This window comes from Impatiens glandulifera, unplaced genomic scaffold (genome assembly GCF_907164915.1).
Source record: "Impatiens glandulifera unplaced genomic scaffold, dImpGla2.1, whole genome shotgun sequence".
In the NCBI taxonomy this organism is placed as follows: domain Eukaryota; kingdom Viridiplantae; phylum Streptophyta; class Magnoliopsida; order Ericales; family Balsaminaceae; genus Impatiens; species Impatiens glandulifera.
In genome coordinates, this window is record NW_025918845.1 from 102,807 (window position 1) to 123,021 (window position 20,215).

Genomic DNA, 20,215 nt, shown 5'->3' on the forward strand with positions numbered 1-20,215 from the left:
ATATTTTTCATCATAACATTTTAAGAGTTTAAAAAATAATCTAATCGTATTTAATATTACTATGAGTATTCTTAATATATTTCATGATATTTATTGAGATTTTATGTCAAATTTCATTTATTTTATATATTTTATTCAAGTTAATCTAAAATAAATTCGAATTTGTAACATAAAAGTCATCTTAATCTAATAGAATATATTACAAACTTTATTTGACAATCATACACTATATTTTATTATTTTATGTTAGGTTAGAGTTATATTAATAATTAATAGTCATCTCAACACATTATATATCATTTTGATACATGTTTTCACATTTTGGGATATTCTAAGAAAATCTAAAAAAAGTTACCCAAGTGAAACTCAATTATCAACTACTACGAGACTTATAAGCCTTTAAACATATCCTAATTTATCTGAAAATGCAATGAATGACATTATCAATTTATTACGCGACCTACTGCCACATGACAAAAACTTGCCTACAAATTATTATAATTAGAAAAAAATACTTAGAGATTTAGGTTTATCGGTTTTAAAGATGAATGCGTGCAATAAAGAGTGTATATTTTTTTGGAAAGATGATAATCTATCTAAACATTGTAAGTTTTGCTTATAACCTAGATACAAATAAAATAAAGGAAAATCTAAAAAGAAAAAACTTTGCAAATAGTTAATATATTTTCCATTGATGCTAGACTACAAAGACTATATGCATCACATGTAACAACAAAACATAAGACGTGGGATGCACGACATAATATTGAAAATGATGTGATGTGTCATCCTTTAGATGGAGAGTCGTGAAAATCATTTGATCATACATATCCAGAATTTCTAGTAGAGCATCGTAATATTCATTTAAGATTGTATGACGATGGATTTTAACCTTTTGGTATGTCTGGAAAGAATTATTCTTGTTGACCGATGATCGTGACTCCATACAATCCTTCACGAGGTATGTGTATGAAAACACCATACCTATTTCTTTCTTTAATTGCGCCCGGTGAATTCTGCTTCACAATGATAGGAAGAGCCGACATCGAAAGAATAAAAAGCAACATCGCTATGAACTCTTGGCTGCCACAAGGCAGTTATCCGTGTGGTAACTTTTCTGACACCTCTAGCTTCAAATTCCGATGATCTAAAGGATCGTTAGGCCACGCTTTCACGGTTCGTATTCGTACTGAAAATCAGAATCAAACGAGCTTTTACCCTTCTGTTCTATACGAGATTTTTGTTCTCGTTGAGCTCATCTTAGGACACATGCGTTATCTTTTAATAGATGTGCCGCCCCAGCCAAACTCTCCACCTAATAATGTCTTCCACCCGGATCGGCCTACAGAAGTAGGCCTTGGATCTAAAAAGAGGGGCATTGCCCCGCCTCCGATTCATGGAATAATTAAAATAACGTTAAAAGTAGTGGTATTTCACTTTCTCCTTTCGGCTCCCACTTATACTACACCTCTCAAGTCATTTCATAAAGTCGGACTAGAGTCAAGCTCAACAGGGTCTTCTTTCCCCGCTGATTCTGCCAAGCCCGTTCCCTTGGCTGTAGTTTCGCTGGATAGTAGACAGGGACAGTGGGAATCTCGTTAATCCATTCATGTGCGTCACTAATTAGATGACAAGGCATTTGGCTACCTTAAGAGAGTCATAGTTACTCCCGCCGTTTACCCGCGCTTGTTTGAATTTCTTCACTTTGACATTTAGAGCACTGGGCATAAATCACATTGCGTTAGCATCCGCAAGGACCATCGCAATGCTTTGCTTTAATTCAATAGTCGGATTCCCCTTGTCCGTACCAGTTCTGATTTGAGTGTTCACTACCAGTGGAAGGCCCCGTGAAGAGTCGTTCCCAGTCTGTCCCCCAGCCGACATACAGCGACCCGCTCTCGCCGCGAAAGCAGCTCAAGAATCCGCAGACAGCCGACGGGTTCAGGACTGGGACCCCCGTGCCCAGCCCTCAGAACCAATCCTTTTCCCGAAGTTGCGGATCCATTTTGTCGACTTCCCTTGCCTACATTGTTCCATCGACTAGAGGTTGTTCACCTTGAAGACCTGATGAGGTTATAAGTACGACCGGGCGTGGGAGGCACTCGGTCCTCCGAATTTTCAATGGTCGTCGGGGGCGCATCGGACACCACGCGACGTGCGGTGCTCTTCCAGCCGCTGGACCCTACCTCCGGCTGAGCCGTTTCTAAGGTGGGCAGGTTGTTAAACAGAATAGATAACTCTTTCCGAGGCCCCCGCCGATGTCTCCGGCCTTCCTAACGTTTCCGTCAGCCGCCACGTCCTGGTTTAGAAATTTTAACCCGATTCCCTTTCGGAGTACGCGCGAAATGCGCTATCTGTCGGGGTTCCCCCGACCCTTAGGATCGACTAACCCATGTGCAAGTGCCGTTCACATGGAACATTTTCTCTCTTCGGCATTCAAAGTTCTCATTTGAATATTTTCTACTACCACCAAGATCTCCACCAACGTCCGCTCCGCTCAAGCTCACGCATTAGGTTTTGCGGCGACCGCTGCGCCCTCCTACTCATCGGGGCCTAGAACTTGCCCCGACGGCCGAGTATAGGTCGTGCGCTTAAGCGCCATCCATTTTCGGGGCTAGTTGATTCGGTAGGTGAGTTGTTACACACTCCTTAGCGGATTTCGACTTCCATGACCACCGTCCTATTGTCTTAATCGACCAACACCCTTTGTGGGATCTAGGTTAGCGCGCAGTTGGGCATCGTAACTCAGCTTCCGGTTCTTCCCGCATCGCTAGTTCTGCTTACCAAAAATGGCCCACTTGGAGCTCTCGATACCGTGGCACGGCTCAACAAAGCAGTCGTACCGTCCTACCTATTTAAAGTTTGAGAATAGGTCGGGGGCGTTACGCCCCCGATGCCTCTAATCATTGGCTTTACTTGATAGAACTCACATTCGAGCTCCAGCTATCTTGAGGGAAACTTCAGAGGGAACCAGCTACTAGATGGTTCGATTAGTCTTTCGCCCCTATACCCATGTCAAACGAAAGATTTGCACGTTAGTATCGCTTCGGGCCTCCACCAGAGTTTCCTCTAGCTTCACCCCGCTCAGGCATAGTTCACCATCTTTCGGGTCCCGACAGGTATGCTCACATTCGAACCCTTCTCAAAAGATCAAGGTCGGTCGGTAGTGCAACCCACAAGGGGATCCCGCCAATCAGCTTCATTACGCCTTATGGGTTTATTCGCCCGTTGACTCACACACATGTCAGACTCCTTGGTCCGTGTTTCGAGACGGGTCGAATGGGGAGCCCACATGCCAGTTCTTAAAGCATGAAGATACTGAGGCATGCCAAAAGGCTCATGCTGCAAAAACGATTGAGACGAAAGTGTGTTCACAAGCGTAACAAAAGCTCGGTCTTTGGCCTCCGTCTCAATCGGCACTGGTCCACACCACGAGACGATTGGTAGACTGGATATTAACCATTCCACATCTGACCGTGGTGCATTGCCCACCCCCATCCACTTCCCTCCCGACAATTTGAAGCACTCTTTGACTCTCTTTTTTCAAAATCCTTTTCATCTTTCCCTCGCAATACTTGTTTGCTATCGGTCTCTCGTTAATATTTAGCCTTGGACGGAATTTAACGCCCGATTGGGACTGCATTCCCAAACAACCCGACTCGATGACAGCGCCTCGTGGTACGACAGGGTCTGGACACGACGGGGCTCTCACCCTATCTGGCGCCCCCTTCCAGGGGACTTGGATCTGGTTCGCCGCTGAGGACGCTTCTCCAGACTACAATTCGAACGACGAAGCCGTTCGATTTTCAAGTTGGGTTGATCCTGGTTCACTCGCCGTTACTAAGAGAATCCTTGTTAGTTTCTTTTCCTCCGCTTATTGATATGTTTAAACTCAGAGGGTAATCCCGCCTGACCTGGGGTCGTAGTCGATGCACCATAAAAGAAGCACCAAGGGTCAATTAATCCAAAAGAAGTAACACGGGATCGAAACAGATTCTCAACCACCACTAACCGGGTGTCCTATTATATGGACTTCTATTTCGGCCAACTGCTCCAAAAATATGCATAGGAGGCCAATATACGTCCCAAAACACTCATCCCCCCTCAAAGAAACGAAAATGAGATGAAATGGGGTGACACGAAGCGAGACGCCCAGGCAGACGTTCCCTCAACCTAATGTCTTTAGGCGCAACTTGCGTTCAAAAACTCAATGGTTCACGGGATTCTGCAATTCACACCAAGTATCGCATTTTGGTACGTTCTTCATCGATGCGAGAGCCGAGATATCCGTTGTCAAGAGTCGTTATTTTTATGGAAAACTAACACAAACACATATTCCCAAATAAATGGTTCTAGCATGGGTAGCCTTTTTAACATTTTTTGGCGGTTTATGTCGGGTATTGTTTATCAGTTGGGGGAACATATAATCTACACAAAAGAGGATACAAAACATGCACCCCAATCACATGAAAGGAATAGACTGACCAAAGTCAATCACAACCCATTTTTTTAACATGTTCGCTGGTTATTTGAAATAGTTTTCGACAATGATCCTTCCGCAGGTTCACCTACAGAAACCTTGTTACGACTTCTCCTTCCTCTAAATGATAAGGTTCAGTGGACTTCTCGCGACGTCGCGGGCGGAGAACCGTCCACATAGTCGCGATCCGAACACTTCACCGGACCATTCAATCGGTAAGAGCGACGGGCGGTGTGTACAAAGGGCAGGGACATAGTCACCGCGAGCTGATGACTCGAGCTTACTAGGAATTCCTCGTTAAAGACCAACAATTGCAATGATCTATCCCCATCACGATAAAATTTCAAAGAATACCCAGGCCTGTCGGCCAAGGCTATAGACTCGTTGAATACATCAGTGTAGCGTGCGTGCGGTCCAGAACATCTAAGGGCATCACAGACCTGTTATTTCCTCTAAGGGCATCACAGACTTCTATGGTCTAAAAGGCCATAGTCCCTCTAAGAAGCTAGCTGTAGAGGGGCACCTCGGTATAAATATTTTGCAGGCTGAGGTCGCGTTCGTTAACGAAATTAACCAGACGAATTGCTCCACCAACTAAGAACGACTATACACCACCACCCATAGAATCAAGAAAGAGCTCTCAGTCTGTTAATCCTTATTATGTTTGGACCTGGTAAGTTTCCCCGTGATGAGTCAAATTAAGTCGCAGGCTCCACTCCTGGTGGTGCCCTTCCGTCAATTCCTTTAAGTTTCAGCCTTGCGACCATACTCCTCCCAGAACCCAAAGACTTTGATTTCTCATAAGGTGCCAGCGGAGTCCTACAAGTAACATCCGCTGATCCTTGGTCGGCATCGTTTATGGTTTAGACTAGGACGATATCTGATCGTCTTCGAGCCCCCAACTTTCGTTCTTGATTAATGAAAACATCCTTGGCAAATGCTTTCGCAGTTGTTCGTCTTTCATAAATCCAAGAATTTCACCTCTAACTATGAAATACGAATGCCGCCGACTGTCCCTATTAATCATTACTCCGATCCCGAAGGCCAACGTAATAAGATCGAAATCCTATAATGTTATCCCATGCTAATATATACAGAGCGAAGGCTTGCTTTGAGCACTCTAATTTCTTCAAAGTAACAGTGCCGGAGGCACGAACCGGTCAATTAAGGCCAGGAACGCATCACCGACAGTAGAGTCAAGACGACCGATACTCACCAAGGCGGACCGATCGTCCCAACCCAAAGTCCAACTACGAGCTTTTTAACAGCAACAACTTAAATATACGCTATTGGAGCTGGAATTACCGGCTGCTGGAACCAAACTTGCCCTCCTATGGATCCTCGTTAAGGAATTTAGATTGTACTCATTCCAATTACCAGACTCAAAGAGCCGGGTATTGTTATATATTGTCACTACCTCCCAGTGTCAGGATTGGGTAATTTGCACGCTTGCTGCCTTCCGTGGATGTGGTAGCCGTTTCTCAGGCTCCCTCTTCGGAATAGAACCCTAATTATCCGTTACCCGTCATGACCATGGTAGGCCACTATCCAACCATCGAAAGATGATAGGGCAGAAATTTGAATGATGCGTCGCCGACACAAAGGTCGTGCGATCCGTCGAGTTATCATGAATCATCAGAGCGATAGGCAAAGCCAGCGTCGACCTTTTATCTAATAAATGCAGCCCTTCTAGAAGTCAGGATTTGTTGCATGTATTAGCTCTAGAATTACTACGGTTATCTGAGTAGCAGGTACCATCAAACAAACTATAACTGATTTAACGAGCTATTCGCAGTTTCACAGTCTGAATTAGTTCATACTTACACATGAATGGCTTAATCTTTGAGACAAGCATATGACTACTGGCAGGATCAACCAGGTAGCATTCCTTTTCAAATACTTGACTTGCATCTTCCAAACAAAGTACATGAATGGGTGAAAACAAGTCAATATGTCGTACATAAAAGGGACGAATGTTGTTTAGGTTGATAGATGTTGAACACCTAATACCCATACAATATTCCACATCCAAGACAACAAGTAGCACACTAGTGAACCATCGATTATTATCGAAGAATAACATAAAAAATGGGTCAAAGTAACCACATTAGGGTCCATTCCGTGTAGCAAAACTACCTAAGACAAAATATGCATCTAACCAACATAATCGATTCCATCATTGAGGTAACCAACACAGGAATCCAACCAATGCAAAATGTTTTTATTGCATTTGTAACATGATTGAATATGAAAGGAGTGAATAAACTTTATTTCTCTAGGTAAGGATCGGTCCACCACACACAATCCAATCACCACTCACACGCTTTACGTACACTTCTTCCACCCCCATTAAACAATTAATCTACCAACATGAAAGTTAGCACAAAAACCACTTAACAGAGCCAGACTAGTCCCGCTACACGTGAAATTTTTGACACATTTACAAGGCGGCGCAGTCATTTTTGAGAATCATTTCCTAGCTAAATCCCGCAAATCGGAATAATTTTAAACCAATGCTAAATTGAATCCTCTAGGTCGGGGATAATAACTGCGTCTAGTATTTGTCATCCTCGGTCGAGACCGAGGGGCCAGATCACTTGAAGTTAATCTTGTGACCCAACTTGAGGCGACAAATTATAAGGCCCAGCGATCATCCGCAACTTTCTTTGAAAACGTTCCTTAGCTATATTCTGACTATCTCGAAGCAACCCACATGCCAGAATCCTCTCTCGAATAATTATTACGAAGCCCTGTATTCTCAGAAAGAATCATGTCGTCTTGGGTCGATGCCTAGGGCCAGTCCCTTGACCGTCTTGTTCGATAGATAGTAGACCCATTGATGACTCGAAACTGTCTTTGAAGATCTTCCCCTAGTGAATTACATCGAGAACGAGAAATATGCCCAACATGATCTATAGTCGTGTAAAACCGTTGCCAGGTTGAATCTTCTGAGCCTGGAGTCATCCGTGGGGATAATTTCTACCGGCCTTAGCCCTCGACCATGGCACCGCACCCACCCTTATCCAGACATTGGTCGAAACCAATGTTGCCACACTATTCCAACCATGGTCGAGATCGAGGCTTGCCACCAACACTTTCGCTCTAGGGGATTTAGAGAGTTAGTGAAGGGGTGTTAACACAGGCTGGGACCGAAGTGATATTAGTTTCACCACTACTTCAATCAGCCGAGGGAGGAGAGAACTCTATCCCCCTTATATATGCTTATTTTGCTGTTTTTCTTTCAGCATCAGTAGACATTACGGGTGTCTGTGCATGCATAATGCTCGAAAATAAATGAAGGAAAAATATTTTTAATCCAATTCTTTTTTGTTAATTCATATTATGATTAATAATGGTTATATAAAAAATTTCATTAAACAAATTCGAAGATTTTATATTTTTTTATTTATTTTCGATTAAAATCATTAAAAAATAGGAAAAAATGATAATAATTCCAAATAAATTCCATTAAGTCCAAAACTTGTTTGTTAAATCTTATATAAGTTGTAGTATGGTATTTAGGATTGTTTGGGTCATTGTTGTGTAATAATATTGTAAGTTCATGATGTGGTAGCCGTTTCTCAGGCTCTCTCTCCGGAATCGAACCATAATTCTCCGTCACCCGTCACAACCATGGTAGGCCACTATCCTACCATCGAAAGTTGATAGGGAAGAAATTTTCATGATGCGTCGCCGGCACAAAGGTCGTGCGATCCGTCGAGTTATCATGAATCATCAGAGCGACGGGCAAAGCCTGCGTCGACCTTTTATCTAATAAATGCAGCCCTTCCAGAAGTCGGGATTTGTTGCACGTATTAGCTCTAGAATTACTTCGGCTATCCGAGTAGCAGGTACCATCAAACAAACTATAATTGATTTAATGAGCCATTCGCAGTTTCACAGTTTGAATTAGTTCATACTTACACATGCATGGCTTAATCTTTGAGACAAGCATATGACTACTAGAAGGCACAACCAGGTAGCATTCCTTTCAAACACTTGACTTGCATCTTCCAAAAAAAGTACATGAATGGGTGAAAACAAGTCAATATGTCGTACATAAAAGGGACGAATGTTGTTTAGGTTGATAGATGTTGAACACCTAATACCCATACAATATTCCACATCCAAGACAACAAGTAGCACACTAGTGAACCATCGATTATTATCGAAGAATAACATAAAAAAATGGGTCAAAGTAACCACATTAGGGTCCATCCCGTGTAGCAAAACTACCTAAGACAAAATATGCATCTAGCCAACATAATCGCTTCCATCATTGAGGTAACCAACACAGGAATCCAACCAATGCAAAATGTTTTTATTGCATTTGTAACATGATTGAATATGAAAGGAGTGAATAAACTTTGTTTCTCTAGGCAAGGATCGGTCCACCACACACAATCCAATCACCACTCACACGCTTTACGTACACTTCTTCCACCCCATTAAACAATTAATCTACCAACATGAAAGTTAGCACAAAAACCACTTAACAGAGCCAGACTAGTCTCGCTACATGTGAAATTTTTGACACATTGACAAGACGGCGCAGTCATTTTTGAGAATCATTTTCTGACTAAATCCCGCAAATCGGAATAATCTTAAACCAATGCTAAATTGAATCCTCTAGGTCGGGGATAATAACTGCGTCTAGTATTTGTCAACCTCGGTCGAGACCGAGGGGCCAGATCACTTGAAGTTAATCTTGTGACCCAGCTTAAGGCGACAAATTATAAGGCTAGCGATCATCCACAACTTTCTTTGAAGACGTTCCCTAGATATATTCTGACTATCTCGAAGAAACCCACATGCCAAAATCCTCTCTCGAATGATCATTGCGAAGCCCTGTATTCACAAAAAGAATCATGTCGTCTTGGGTCGATGCCCAGGGGCCAGTCCCTTGACTGGCTTGTTCGATAGATAGTAGACCCATGGATGACTCGAAACTGTCTTTGAAGATCTTCCCCCAGAAAATTACATCGAGAACGAGAAATATGCCCAACATGATTTGTAGTCGTGTAAAACCCTTGCCAGGTTGAATCTTCTAGGCCTTGAGTCATCGGTGGGGCTAATTTCTACCGGCCTCATCCCTCGACCATGGCACCGCCCCCACCCTTATCTAGACACCGGTCAAAACCAATGTCGCCACACTATTCCAACCATGGTCGAGATCGAGGCTTGCCACCAACAGTTTCGCTCTAGGAGATTTAGAGAGTTAGTGAAGGGGTGCTAACATAGGCTGGGACCGAGTGATATTAGTTTTACCACTACTTCAATCAGCCGAGGGAGGAGAGAACTCTATCCCCCTTATATATGCTTATTTTGCTGTTTTTCTTTCAGCATCAGTAGACATTACGGGTGTCTGTGCATGCATAATGCTCGAAAATAAATGAAGGAAAAATATTTTTAATCCAATTCTTTTTTGTTAATTCATATTATGATTAATAATGGTTATATAAAAAATTTCATTAAACAAATTCGAAGATTTTATATTTTTTTATTTATTTTCGATTAAAATCATTAAAAAATAGGAAAAAATGATAATAATTCCAAATAAATTCCATTAAGTCCAAAACTTGTTTGTTAAATCTTATATAAGTTGTAGTATGGTATTTAGGATTGTTTGGGTCATTGTTGTGTAATAATATTGTAAGTTCATGATGTGGTAGCCGTTTCTCAGGCTCTCTCTCCGGAATCGAACCATAATTCTCCGTCACCCGTCACAACCATGGTAGGCCACTATCCTACCATCGAAAGTTGATAGGGAAGAAATTTTCATGATGCGTCGCCGGCACAAAGGTCGTGCGATCCGTCGAGTTATCATGAATCATCAGAGCGACGGGCAAAGCCTGCGTCGACCTTTTATCTAATAAATGCAGCCCTTCCAGAAGTCGGGATTTGTTGCACGTATTAGCTCTAGAATTACTTCGGCTATCCGAGTAGCAGGTACCATCAAACAAACTATAATTGATTTAATGAGCCATTCGCAGTTTCACAGTTTGAATTAGTTCATACTTACACATGCATGGCTTAATCTTTGAGACAAGCATATGACTACTAGAAGGCACAACCAGGTAGCATTCCTTTCAAACACTTGACTTGCATCTTCCAAAAAAAGTACATGAATGGGTGAAAACAAGTCAATATGTCGTACATAAAAGGGACGAATGTTGTTTAGGTTGATAGATGTTGAACACCTAATACCCATACAATATTCCACATCCAAGACAACAAGTAGCACACTAGTGAACCATCGATTATTATCGAAGAATAACATAAAAAAATGGGTCAAAGTAACCACATTAGGGTCCATCCCGTGTAGCAAAACTACCTAAGACAAAATATGCATCTAGCCAACATAATCGCTTCCATCATTGAGGTAACCAACACAGGAATCCAACCAATGCAAAATGTTTTTATTGCATTTGTAACATGATTGAATATGAAAGGAGTGAATAAACTTTGTTTCTCTAGGCAAGGATCGGTCCACCACACACAATCCAATCACCACTCACACGCTTTACGTACACTTCTTCCACCCCATTAAACAATTAATCTACCAACATGAAAGTTAGCACAAAAACCACTTAACAGAGCCAGACTAGTCCCGCTACATGTGAAATTTTTGACACATTGACAAGACGGCGCAGTCATTTTTGAGAATCATTTTCTGACTAAATCCCGCAAATCGGAATAATCTTAAACCAATGCTAAATTGAATCCTCTAGGTCGGGGATAATAACTGCGTCTAGTATTTGTCAACCTCGGTCGAGACCGAGGGGCCAGATCACTTGAAGTTAATCTTGTGACCCAGCTTGAGGCGACAAATTATAAGGCTAGCGATCATCCACAACTTTCTTTGAAGACGTTCCCTAGATATATTCTGACTATCTCGAAGAAACCCACATGCCAAAATCCTCTCTCGAATGATCATTGCGAAGCCCTGTATTCACAAAAAGAATCATGTCGTCTTGGGTCGATGCCCAGGGGCCAGTCCCTTGACTGGCTTGTTCGATAGATAGTAGACCCATGGATGACTCGAAACTGTCTTTGAAGATCTTCCCCCAGAAAATTACATCGAGAACGAGAAATATGCCCAACATGATTTGTAGTCGTGTAAAACCCTTGCCAGGTTGAATCTTCTAGGCCTTGAGTCATCGGTGGGGCTAATTTCTACCGGCCTCATCCCTCGACCATGGCACCGCCCCCACCCTTATCTAGACACCGGTCAAAACCAATGTCGCCACACTATTCCAACCATGGTCGAGATCGAGGCTTGCCACCAACAGTTTTGCTCTAGGAGATTTAGAGAGTTAGTGAAGGGGTGCTAACATAGGCTGGGACCGAGTGATATTAGTTTTACCACTACTTCAACCAGCCGAGGGAAGAGAGAACCCTACCCCCCTTATATATGCTTATTTTGCTGTTTCTCTTTCAGCAACAGTAGACATTGGGGGTGTCTGTGCATGCATAATGCTCGAAAATAAATGAAGGAAAATTCTTTTTCTTCCATTTTATTTTGTTAATTCATATTATGATTAATAATGGTTATATAAAAAATTTCATAAAAAAATTCGAAGTTTTTATATTTTTATTTATTTATTTTCGATTAAGATCATTAAAAAATAGGAAAAAATGATAATAATTCTAAATAAATTCCATTAAGTCCAAAACTTGTTTGTTAAATCTTATATAAGTTGTAGTATGGTATTTAGTATTGTTTGGGTCATTGTTGTGTAATAATATTGTAACTTCATGATGAATGATGACTTTCTTAGTAATAATGGGCTTATATGCTCAAATGTGAAGAAAGTGTTTGTGTAGATCATGATACCAGTGTTATAAGTTTATAGTTTGGTAAATATATATTCATTGTTATGAAATATGTTTTGTTCTCAACGAATCTAACATATTTAGGTAAGATTTAAAGTGAAAAACAAATAAGAAATCCTCATTTTTAACAAATATGTTGTTTTTACCGGTCCTGTCATTGTCGCTGGCATACTTCTCTCGGCCCTGACTTGCCAGCAGACAACTTTCCTCGGTCCTGACTTGCCAGCGGACAACTTTCCTCGGTCCTGACATGCCAACAGACAACTTTCCTCGGTCCTGACTTGCCAACAAACAACTTTCCTCGGTCCTGACTTGCCAACAGACAACCTTCCTCGGTCTTGACTTAACAACCATCAACTTTCCTCGGTCCTGACTTAGCAGCCAACAACTTTCCTCGGTCCTGACTTAACAGCCATGAACTTTTCTCGGTCCTAACTTAGCCGGCCAACATTTCACTCGGTCCTGACTTAGCCAGCCAATATTTCACTCGGTCGTGACTTAGCTAGCCAACATTTCACTCGGTCCTAACTTAGCCAGCCAATATTTCACTCGGTCCTGACTTAGCCAGCCAACATTTCACTCGGTCCTGACTTAGCCAGCCAACATTTGAATCGGTCCTGACTTAGCCAGCCAATATTTCACTCGGTCCTGAATTAGCCATCCAAAATTTCACTCGGTCCTGACATAGCCCGCCAAAATTTCACTCGGTCCTGACTTGCCAGCAGACAACATTCCTCGGTCCTGACTTAGCCATCCAACAACATTCCTCGGTCTTGACTTAGCCATCCAACATTTCACTCGGTCCTGACTTGCCAGCATACAACTTTCCTTGGTCCTGACTTAGCCAGCCAACAACATTCCTCCGTCTTGACTTAGCCAGCCAACATTTCACTCGGTCCTGACTTGCCAGCAGACAACTTTCCTTGGTCATGACTTAGCACCGAACAACATTCCTCGGTCCTGACTTTGCCAACCAACAACATTCCTCGGTCCTGACTTAGCAGCCAACTACTTCACTCGGTCCTGACTTAGCAACCAACAACTTCACTCGGTCCTGACTTAGCAACCAACAACTTCACTCGGTCCTGACTTAGCAGCCAACAACTTCACTCGGTCCTGACTTAGCTAGACAACAACATTCCTCGGTCCTGAATTAGCAGCCAGCAACTTCACTCTGTCCTGACTTAGCTAGCCAACTTTTCACTCGGTCCTGACTTAGCAGCCAACAACATTCCTCTGTCCTCACTTAGCCTGCCAACAACATTCCTCGGTCCTGACTTAGCCAAACAACAACTTCACTTGGTCCTGACTTAGCCAAACAACAACTTCACTCGGTCCTAACTTAGCCAAACAATAACTTCACTCGGTCCTTTCTTAGCCAACAAACATTTCTCACGGTCCTGACTTATCCAACAAACATTTTTTCACGGTCCTGACTTAGCAAAACAACCACTTCAATCGGTCCTGACTTAGCCAACTAACATTTCTCACGGTCCTGACTTAGTCAAACAACAATTTCACTCGGTCCTGACTTAGCCAGCTAACATTTCTACGGTCCTGACTTAGCCAAACATCAACTTCACTCGGTTCTGGATAACTTTAAATTGTAAATTTTTTTGTTCTTGGTTAAATTTACAAAAGAAGGTGTACATTCAACCTCAAATTTTTAGTCCCTCTTTAAGAAGGGATTGAGAGGGAGGGACGAATCTGAGCGACGAAGGGCTGAATCTCAGCGGATCGTGGCAGCAAAGCCACTTTGCCGCTTACAATACCTGTCGCATATTTAAGTCGTCTGCAAAGGATTTTACCCGTCACTCAATAGGAATTGTCTTTCAAAGCGGCCTTCCGAGCGCATCCACCTAGAAGACTTAGCCATCGACACGTGCCTTTGAGGATCATAGATCCCTATTGCTGGTCGGAAAACGAGTGGTGAGCGTGTGTATCGCTTTTAGCCCGGATTCTAACTTAGAGGCGTTCAGTCATAATCTGATGCACGGTAGCTTCGCGCCATTGGCTTTTCAACCAAGCGCGATGACCAATTGTGCGAATCAACGGTTCCTCTCGTACTAGGTTGAATTACTATTGCGATATTGTCATCAGTAGGATAAAACTAACTTTTCTCACGACGGCCTAAACCCAGCTCACGTTCCCTATTGGTGGGTGAACAATCCAACACTTGGTGAATTCTATTTCACAATGATAGGAAGAGCCGACATCAAAGGATCAAAAAGCAACGTCTCTATGAACGCTTGGCTGCCACAAGCCAGTTATCCCTGTGATAACTTTTCTGACACCTCTAGCTTCAAATTTCGAAGATCTAAAGGATCGTTAGGGCACGCTTTCACAGTTCATATTCGTACTAAAAATCAGAATCAAATGAGCTTTACACTTCTATTCTACACGAGATTTCTCTTCTCGTTGAGCTCATCTTAGGACACCTGCGTAATCTTTTAACAGATGTACCTCCCCAGCCAAACTCCCAACCTTCCACCTGGATCGGCCTACAGAAGTAGGCCCTGGATCTAAAAATAGGGGTATTGCCCTGCCTCCGATTCATGGAATAAGTAAAATAACATTAAAAGTAGTGGTATTTCACTTTCTCCTTTCGGCTCCCACTTATACTACACCTCTCAAGTCATTTCACAAAGTCGGACTAGAGTCAAGCTCAACAGGGTCTTCTTTCCCCGCTGATTCTGCCAAGCCCGTTCCCTTGGATGTGGTTTCGCTGGATAGTAGACAGGGACATTGGGAATCTCGTTAATCCATTCATGCGCGTCACTAATTTGATGACGAGGTATTTGGCTACCTTAAGAGAGTCATAGTTACTCTCACCGTTTACCCCCGCTTGGTTGAATTTTTTCACTTTGACATTCAGAGCACTGGGTAGAAATCATATTGCATTAGCATCCGCAAGGACCATCGCAATGCTTTGTTTTAATTAAATTGTCGGATTCCCCTTGTCTGTATCAATTCTGAGTTGACTGTTCACTGCCCGGGGAAGGCCCCGTGAGGAGCCGTTCCCAGTCCGTCCCCCGGCCGGAACGCAGCGACCCGTTCTCGCCGCGAAAGCAGCTTGAGTAGTCCGCAAACAGCCGACGGGTTCGGGACTGGGACCTCCGTGTCCAGCCTTTAGAGCCAATTCTTTTCCCGAAGTTACAGATCCATTTTTCCGATTTCCCTTGCATACATTGTTCCATCGACCAGAGAATGTTCACCTTGGAGACCTGATGAGGTTATAAGTACGACCGGGCGTGGGAGGCACTCGGTCCTCCGAATTTTCAATGGTCGTCGGGGGCGCATCGGACACCACGCGACGTGCGGTGCTCTTCCAGCCGCTGGACCCTACCTCCGGCTGAGCCGTTTCTAGGGTGGGCAGGTTGTTAAACAGAATAGATAACTCTTTCCGAGGCCCCCGCCGATGTCTCCGGCCTTCCTAACGTTTCCGTCAGCCGCCACGTCCCGGTTCAGAAATTTTAACCCGATTCCCTTTCGGAGTACGCGCGAAATGCGCTATCTGTCGGGGTTCCCCCGACCCTTAGGATCGACTAACCCATGTGCAAGTGCCGTTCACATGGAACATTTTCTCTCTTCGGCATTCAAAGTTCTAATTTGAATATTTTCTACTACCACCAAGATCTCCACCAACGTCCGCTCCGCTCAAGCTCACGCCTTAGGTTTTGCGGCGACCGCTGCGCCCTCCTACTCATCGGGGCCTAGAACTTGCCCCGACGGCCGAGTATAGGTCGTGCGCTTAAGCGCCATCCATTTTCGGGGCTAGTTGATTCGGTAGGTGAGTTGTTACACACTCCTTAGCGGATTTCGACTTCCATGACCACCGTTCTATTGTCTTAATCGACCAACACCCTTTGTGGGATCTAGGTTAGCGCGCAGTTGGGCATCGTAACTCAACTTCCGGTTCTTCCCGCATCGCTAGTTCTGCTTACCAAAAATGGCCCACTTGGAGCTCTCGATACCGTGGCACGGCTCAACAAAGCAGTCATACCGTCCTACCTATTTAAACTTTGAGAATAGGTTGAGGGCGTTACACCCCCGATGCCTCTAATCATTGGCTTTACCTAATTGAACTCGCATTCGAGCTCCAACTATCCTGAGGGAAACTTCGGAGGGAACCAGCTACTAGATGGTTCGATTAATCTTTCGCCCCGCTCAGGCATAGTTCACCATCTTTCAGGTCCCGACACGCATGCTCACACTCGAACCCTTCTCAAAAGATCAAGGTCGGTCGGCGGTGCAACCCACAAAGGGATCCCGCCAATCAGCTTCCTTATGCCTTACGGGTTTACTCGCCCATTGACTCGCACACATGTTAGACTCCTTGATCTGTGTTTCAAGACGGGTCAAATGGGGAGCCCACAGGCAAGTGCTTGAAGCATGAAGATGCTGAGGCACGCCAAAAGGCTCACGCTGTAAAAACGATAAGGACGAAGGCATGTCCACAAGCGTAACAAAAGTTCGGGTTTTGCCCTACGTCTCAATCGGCACTTATCCACACCACGAGACAATTGGTAGACCGAATATTAACCATTTCACATCCGACCGTGGTGCATCGTCGGCCCCCATCCGCTTCCCTCCCGACAATTTCAAGCACTCTTTGACTCTCTTTTCAAAGTCCTTTTCATCTTTCCCTCGCGGTACTTGTTTGCTATCGCTCTCTCACCAATATTTAGCCTTGGACGGAATTTACCGCCCGATTGGGGCTGCATTCCCAAACAACCCGACTCGATGACAGTGCCTCGTGGTACGACAGGGTCCGGACACGACGGGGCTCTCAACCTCTCTGGCGCCCCCTTCCAGGGGACTTAGGTCCGGTCCGCCGCTGAGGACGCTTTTCCAGACCACATTGATTTCTCATATGGTTCCAGCGGAGTCCTAAAAGTAACATACACTGATCCCTTGTCGGCATCGTTTATGGTTGAGACTAGGACAATATCCGATCGTCTTCGAGCCCCCAACTTTCGTTCTTGATTAATGAAAAAATTCTTGGCAAATGATTTCGCAATTGTTCGTCTTTCATAAACCCAAGAATTTCACCTCTGACTATGAATTACGAATGCCCCCGATTGTCCCTTGTGGGGTCAAATTATTTTGACTAAGTGTTGAAATAATTACCCACTGATATTTTGATGACGAAATAATTTATAAGTTTCAATACAGGTGTATTGAGACAACATGTCTCCAGACTTGGATCTAATGAGGGCCATTAGACCGATCTTAATTTTCATTCGCATAGAATTAGACTCACAGTCTAACTCATCGGAGTTAGACGTGCAGTCTAATAGACGTGTAAATTAGACGTGAGTCTAATGGAATTAGATGTGAGTAATAGAATTAGACGTACAGTCTAACTCATCGGAGTTAGACGTGTAAGTCTAATAGATGTGTAAAGAATTAGACGGATGGTCTAATGAATACACGGAATTAGACGTGAGTCTAATGGAATTAGACGTGAGTCTAATAGAATTAGACGTGAGTCTAATGGAATTAGACGTGAGTCTAATAGAATTAGACGTACATTCTAACTCATCGAAGTTAGACATGTAAGTCTAATAGATGTGTAAAGAATTAGACAGATGGTCTAATGCAGACACGGAATTAGACGTACAGTCTAACTCATCGGAGTTAGACGTGTAAGTCTAATAGACGTAAAGAATTAGATGAATGATCTAATGAATACGCGGAATTAGACGGATTGTCTAATTAGTGAAAGTTAAACGTATGTCTAACTCCTTTAGACAAGTCTGAGGTAGAACCGGAATTAGACGAGTCAGTCTAACTCATCGGAGTTAGACGTGTCGGTCTAATGGTTATGTAATAATTAGACGGATTGTCTAATTAGTGAAAGTTAGACGTGAGTCTAACTCCTTCAAGCAAGTCTGAGGTATAACCGGAATTAGACGCGTCAGTCTAACTCAACGGAGTTAGACGTGTCGGTCTAATGGTTATGTAATAATTAGACGGGTTGTCTAATTAATGAAAGTTAGACGTGAGTCTAACTCCTTCAGACAAGTCTGAGGTAGAACCGGAATTAGACGCGTCACTCTAACTCATCAAGGTTAGACGTGTCGGTCTAATTGTTATGTAATAATTAGACGGGTTGTCTAATTAGTAAAAGTTAGACGTAAGTCTAACTCCTTCAGATAAGTCTGAGGTAGAACCAGAATTAGACGCGTTAGTCTAACTCATCGGAGTTAGACGTGTCGATCTAATGGTTATTTAATAATTATACGGGTTGTCTAATTAGTGAAAGTTAGACGTGAGTCTAACTCCTTCAGATAAGTCTGAAGTCGAACCGGAATTAGACGTGGCAGTCTAACTCAGTGGAGTTAGACGTATCCGTCTAATGGTTATTGAAATTAGACGCGAGTCTAATTTTATTAGACCAGGCGGTCTAATAGACGTTTTTCATCAGAAGGAGTTGACTTATTTCATTAGACTTATTTTCTCAAATACGTCTAACTAAAATACGTCTAATGCTCTGTTTAAGCAGCACGCTTGAATCTAGCATTTCTCCTACCCACGTGCTATAGTTGTACCCTACTCCTGGTCCACTTTCTAGTGAAGATTAGTACAAGAGCTATATGCATCTAATCAATGAATGCCACTTAAGAGAATTTTCCTCACATTACCCTTTTTGCAGGTACATCCCTGATGGAATATTCGGCGCACTACCAGTTCGGTACGGCCACGATCCTTGTGCTCAGAACCTGTTGTGTATAATGGAGTCTTTCCAATGAAAAAGTGCCACGTATCATTCTTGAAGATTCGACCGTTATCTCCTGCTCAGTATTTAATCAATCCTAAGGACAACGGAAAATCCGCCTCAACCAATCTTAAAAACAAGCATTCTGATTTTGCAGAGAGAGAGTCTACTCAATCATCTTGCTTACTAAACTTATTATGTGAAACTTCTTTCTGATTGTACTGTGTGTGAATCGAGAGAGAGAGTTAGAATCAAAACACGTTAGCTGAGTGATATTCTTTATCTTGTAATTGAACAGAAAATGTTCTGTTCAATAGTGAGCTAAGTGTGTGTAAACTGTATTTTATTCTCATCATATTATAGTGAATCCTTATGGTGGTTGGAAGAAGGGGTGACGTGGGAGAGTTTCTCCGAACATCCATAAACAAACTGTTATGTTCTTCATTTCTGTCATCTTTTCATATTTCATCTTGTGCTTCAAACCCAAGTAAACAATTCCGCCTTGAATCTGTTGCAAGTGTTTACACAAGTTTGCGTAGAATAGAAAGATATATTAATCCCTAACAGGATTTCTATCAAACCGTTTTTCATAAGCCTTCATACTTAGCCAGACCCCCGTCTTTATTGATAAAGCCGACCCTATCAATTGGTATCAGAGCCCTGTTTCTATTCTCAAGCATTTCCTAAAATATGTCGAACATACCCAAAGATGCCAGTGCTACAGCCATTCCAACTTTCTCTCGTGAAAACTACATTGTTTAGAAGAAAAGAGTTCGTGCTCATCTCTCTTCTCTTAATGATGACATGTGGAGTGTTGTCACAGAAGGTCCTATCAAGATTGATAAGGAGAAGGTCGACTGGACTGCTGATGAAAAGAGGCAGAACAACCTCAACAACATGGCTCTTGATGTTCTGTATAGATCTCTCGATGACAGTATGTTCAACTACATCATCGAATGTGATACTGCCAAAGAGGTCTGTGACAGACTCACTCAACTGTGTGAGGGCAACGAGCAAACCAAGGAAAACAAGATCATGGTTGCCACTCAACAGTTCGACAGCTTCAAAATGCGTCATGGTGAAACAATGAACGATTTCGACACCAGATTCAGCAAAATTGTCTCCTCTCTGTCCATCCTAGGCAAGACCTATAGTAACCGGGAGCTTGCTATCAAGGT

The 20,215-nt window shown here is 43.0% G+C and overlaps 2 non-coding genes and 1 pseudogene across 2 annotated transcripts; all 3 read right to left on the reverse strand.

Moving 5' to 3' along the window:
- Positions 1-629: 629 nt before the first annotated feature.
- LOC124917155 lies at positions 630-3,923 on the reverse strand. The gene has a single exon (XR_007097065.1). It is a non-coding gene; the product is annotated as a 28S ribosomal RNA (ribosomal RNA).
- A 223-nt stretch (positions 3,924-4,146) lies between these two features.
- On the reverse strand, positions 4,147-4,302 carry LOC124917153. Its single transcript, XR_007097064.1, has one exon. It is a non-coding gene; the product is annotated as a 5.8S ribosomal RNA (ribosomal RNA).
- Positions 4,303-14,017: 9,715 nt separating this feature from the next.
- LOC124917154 lies at positions 14,018-17,236 on the reverse strand (annotated as a pseudogene).
- Positions 17,237-20,215: the final 2,979 nt, after the last annotated feature.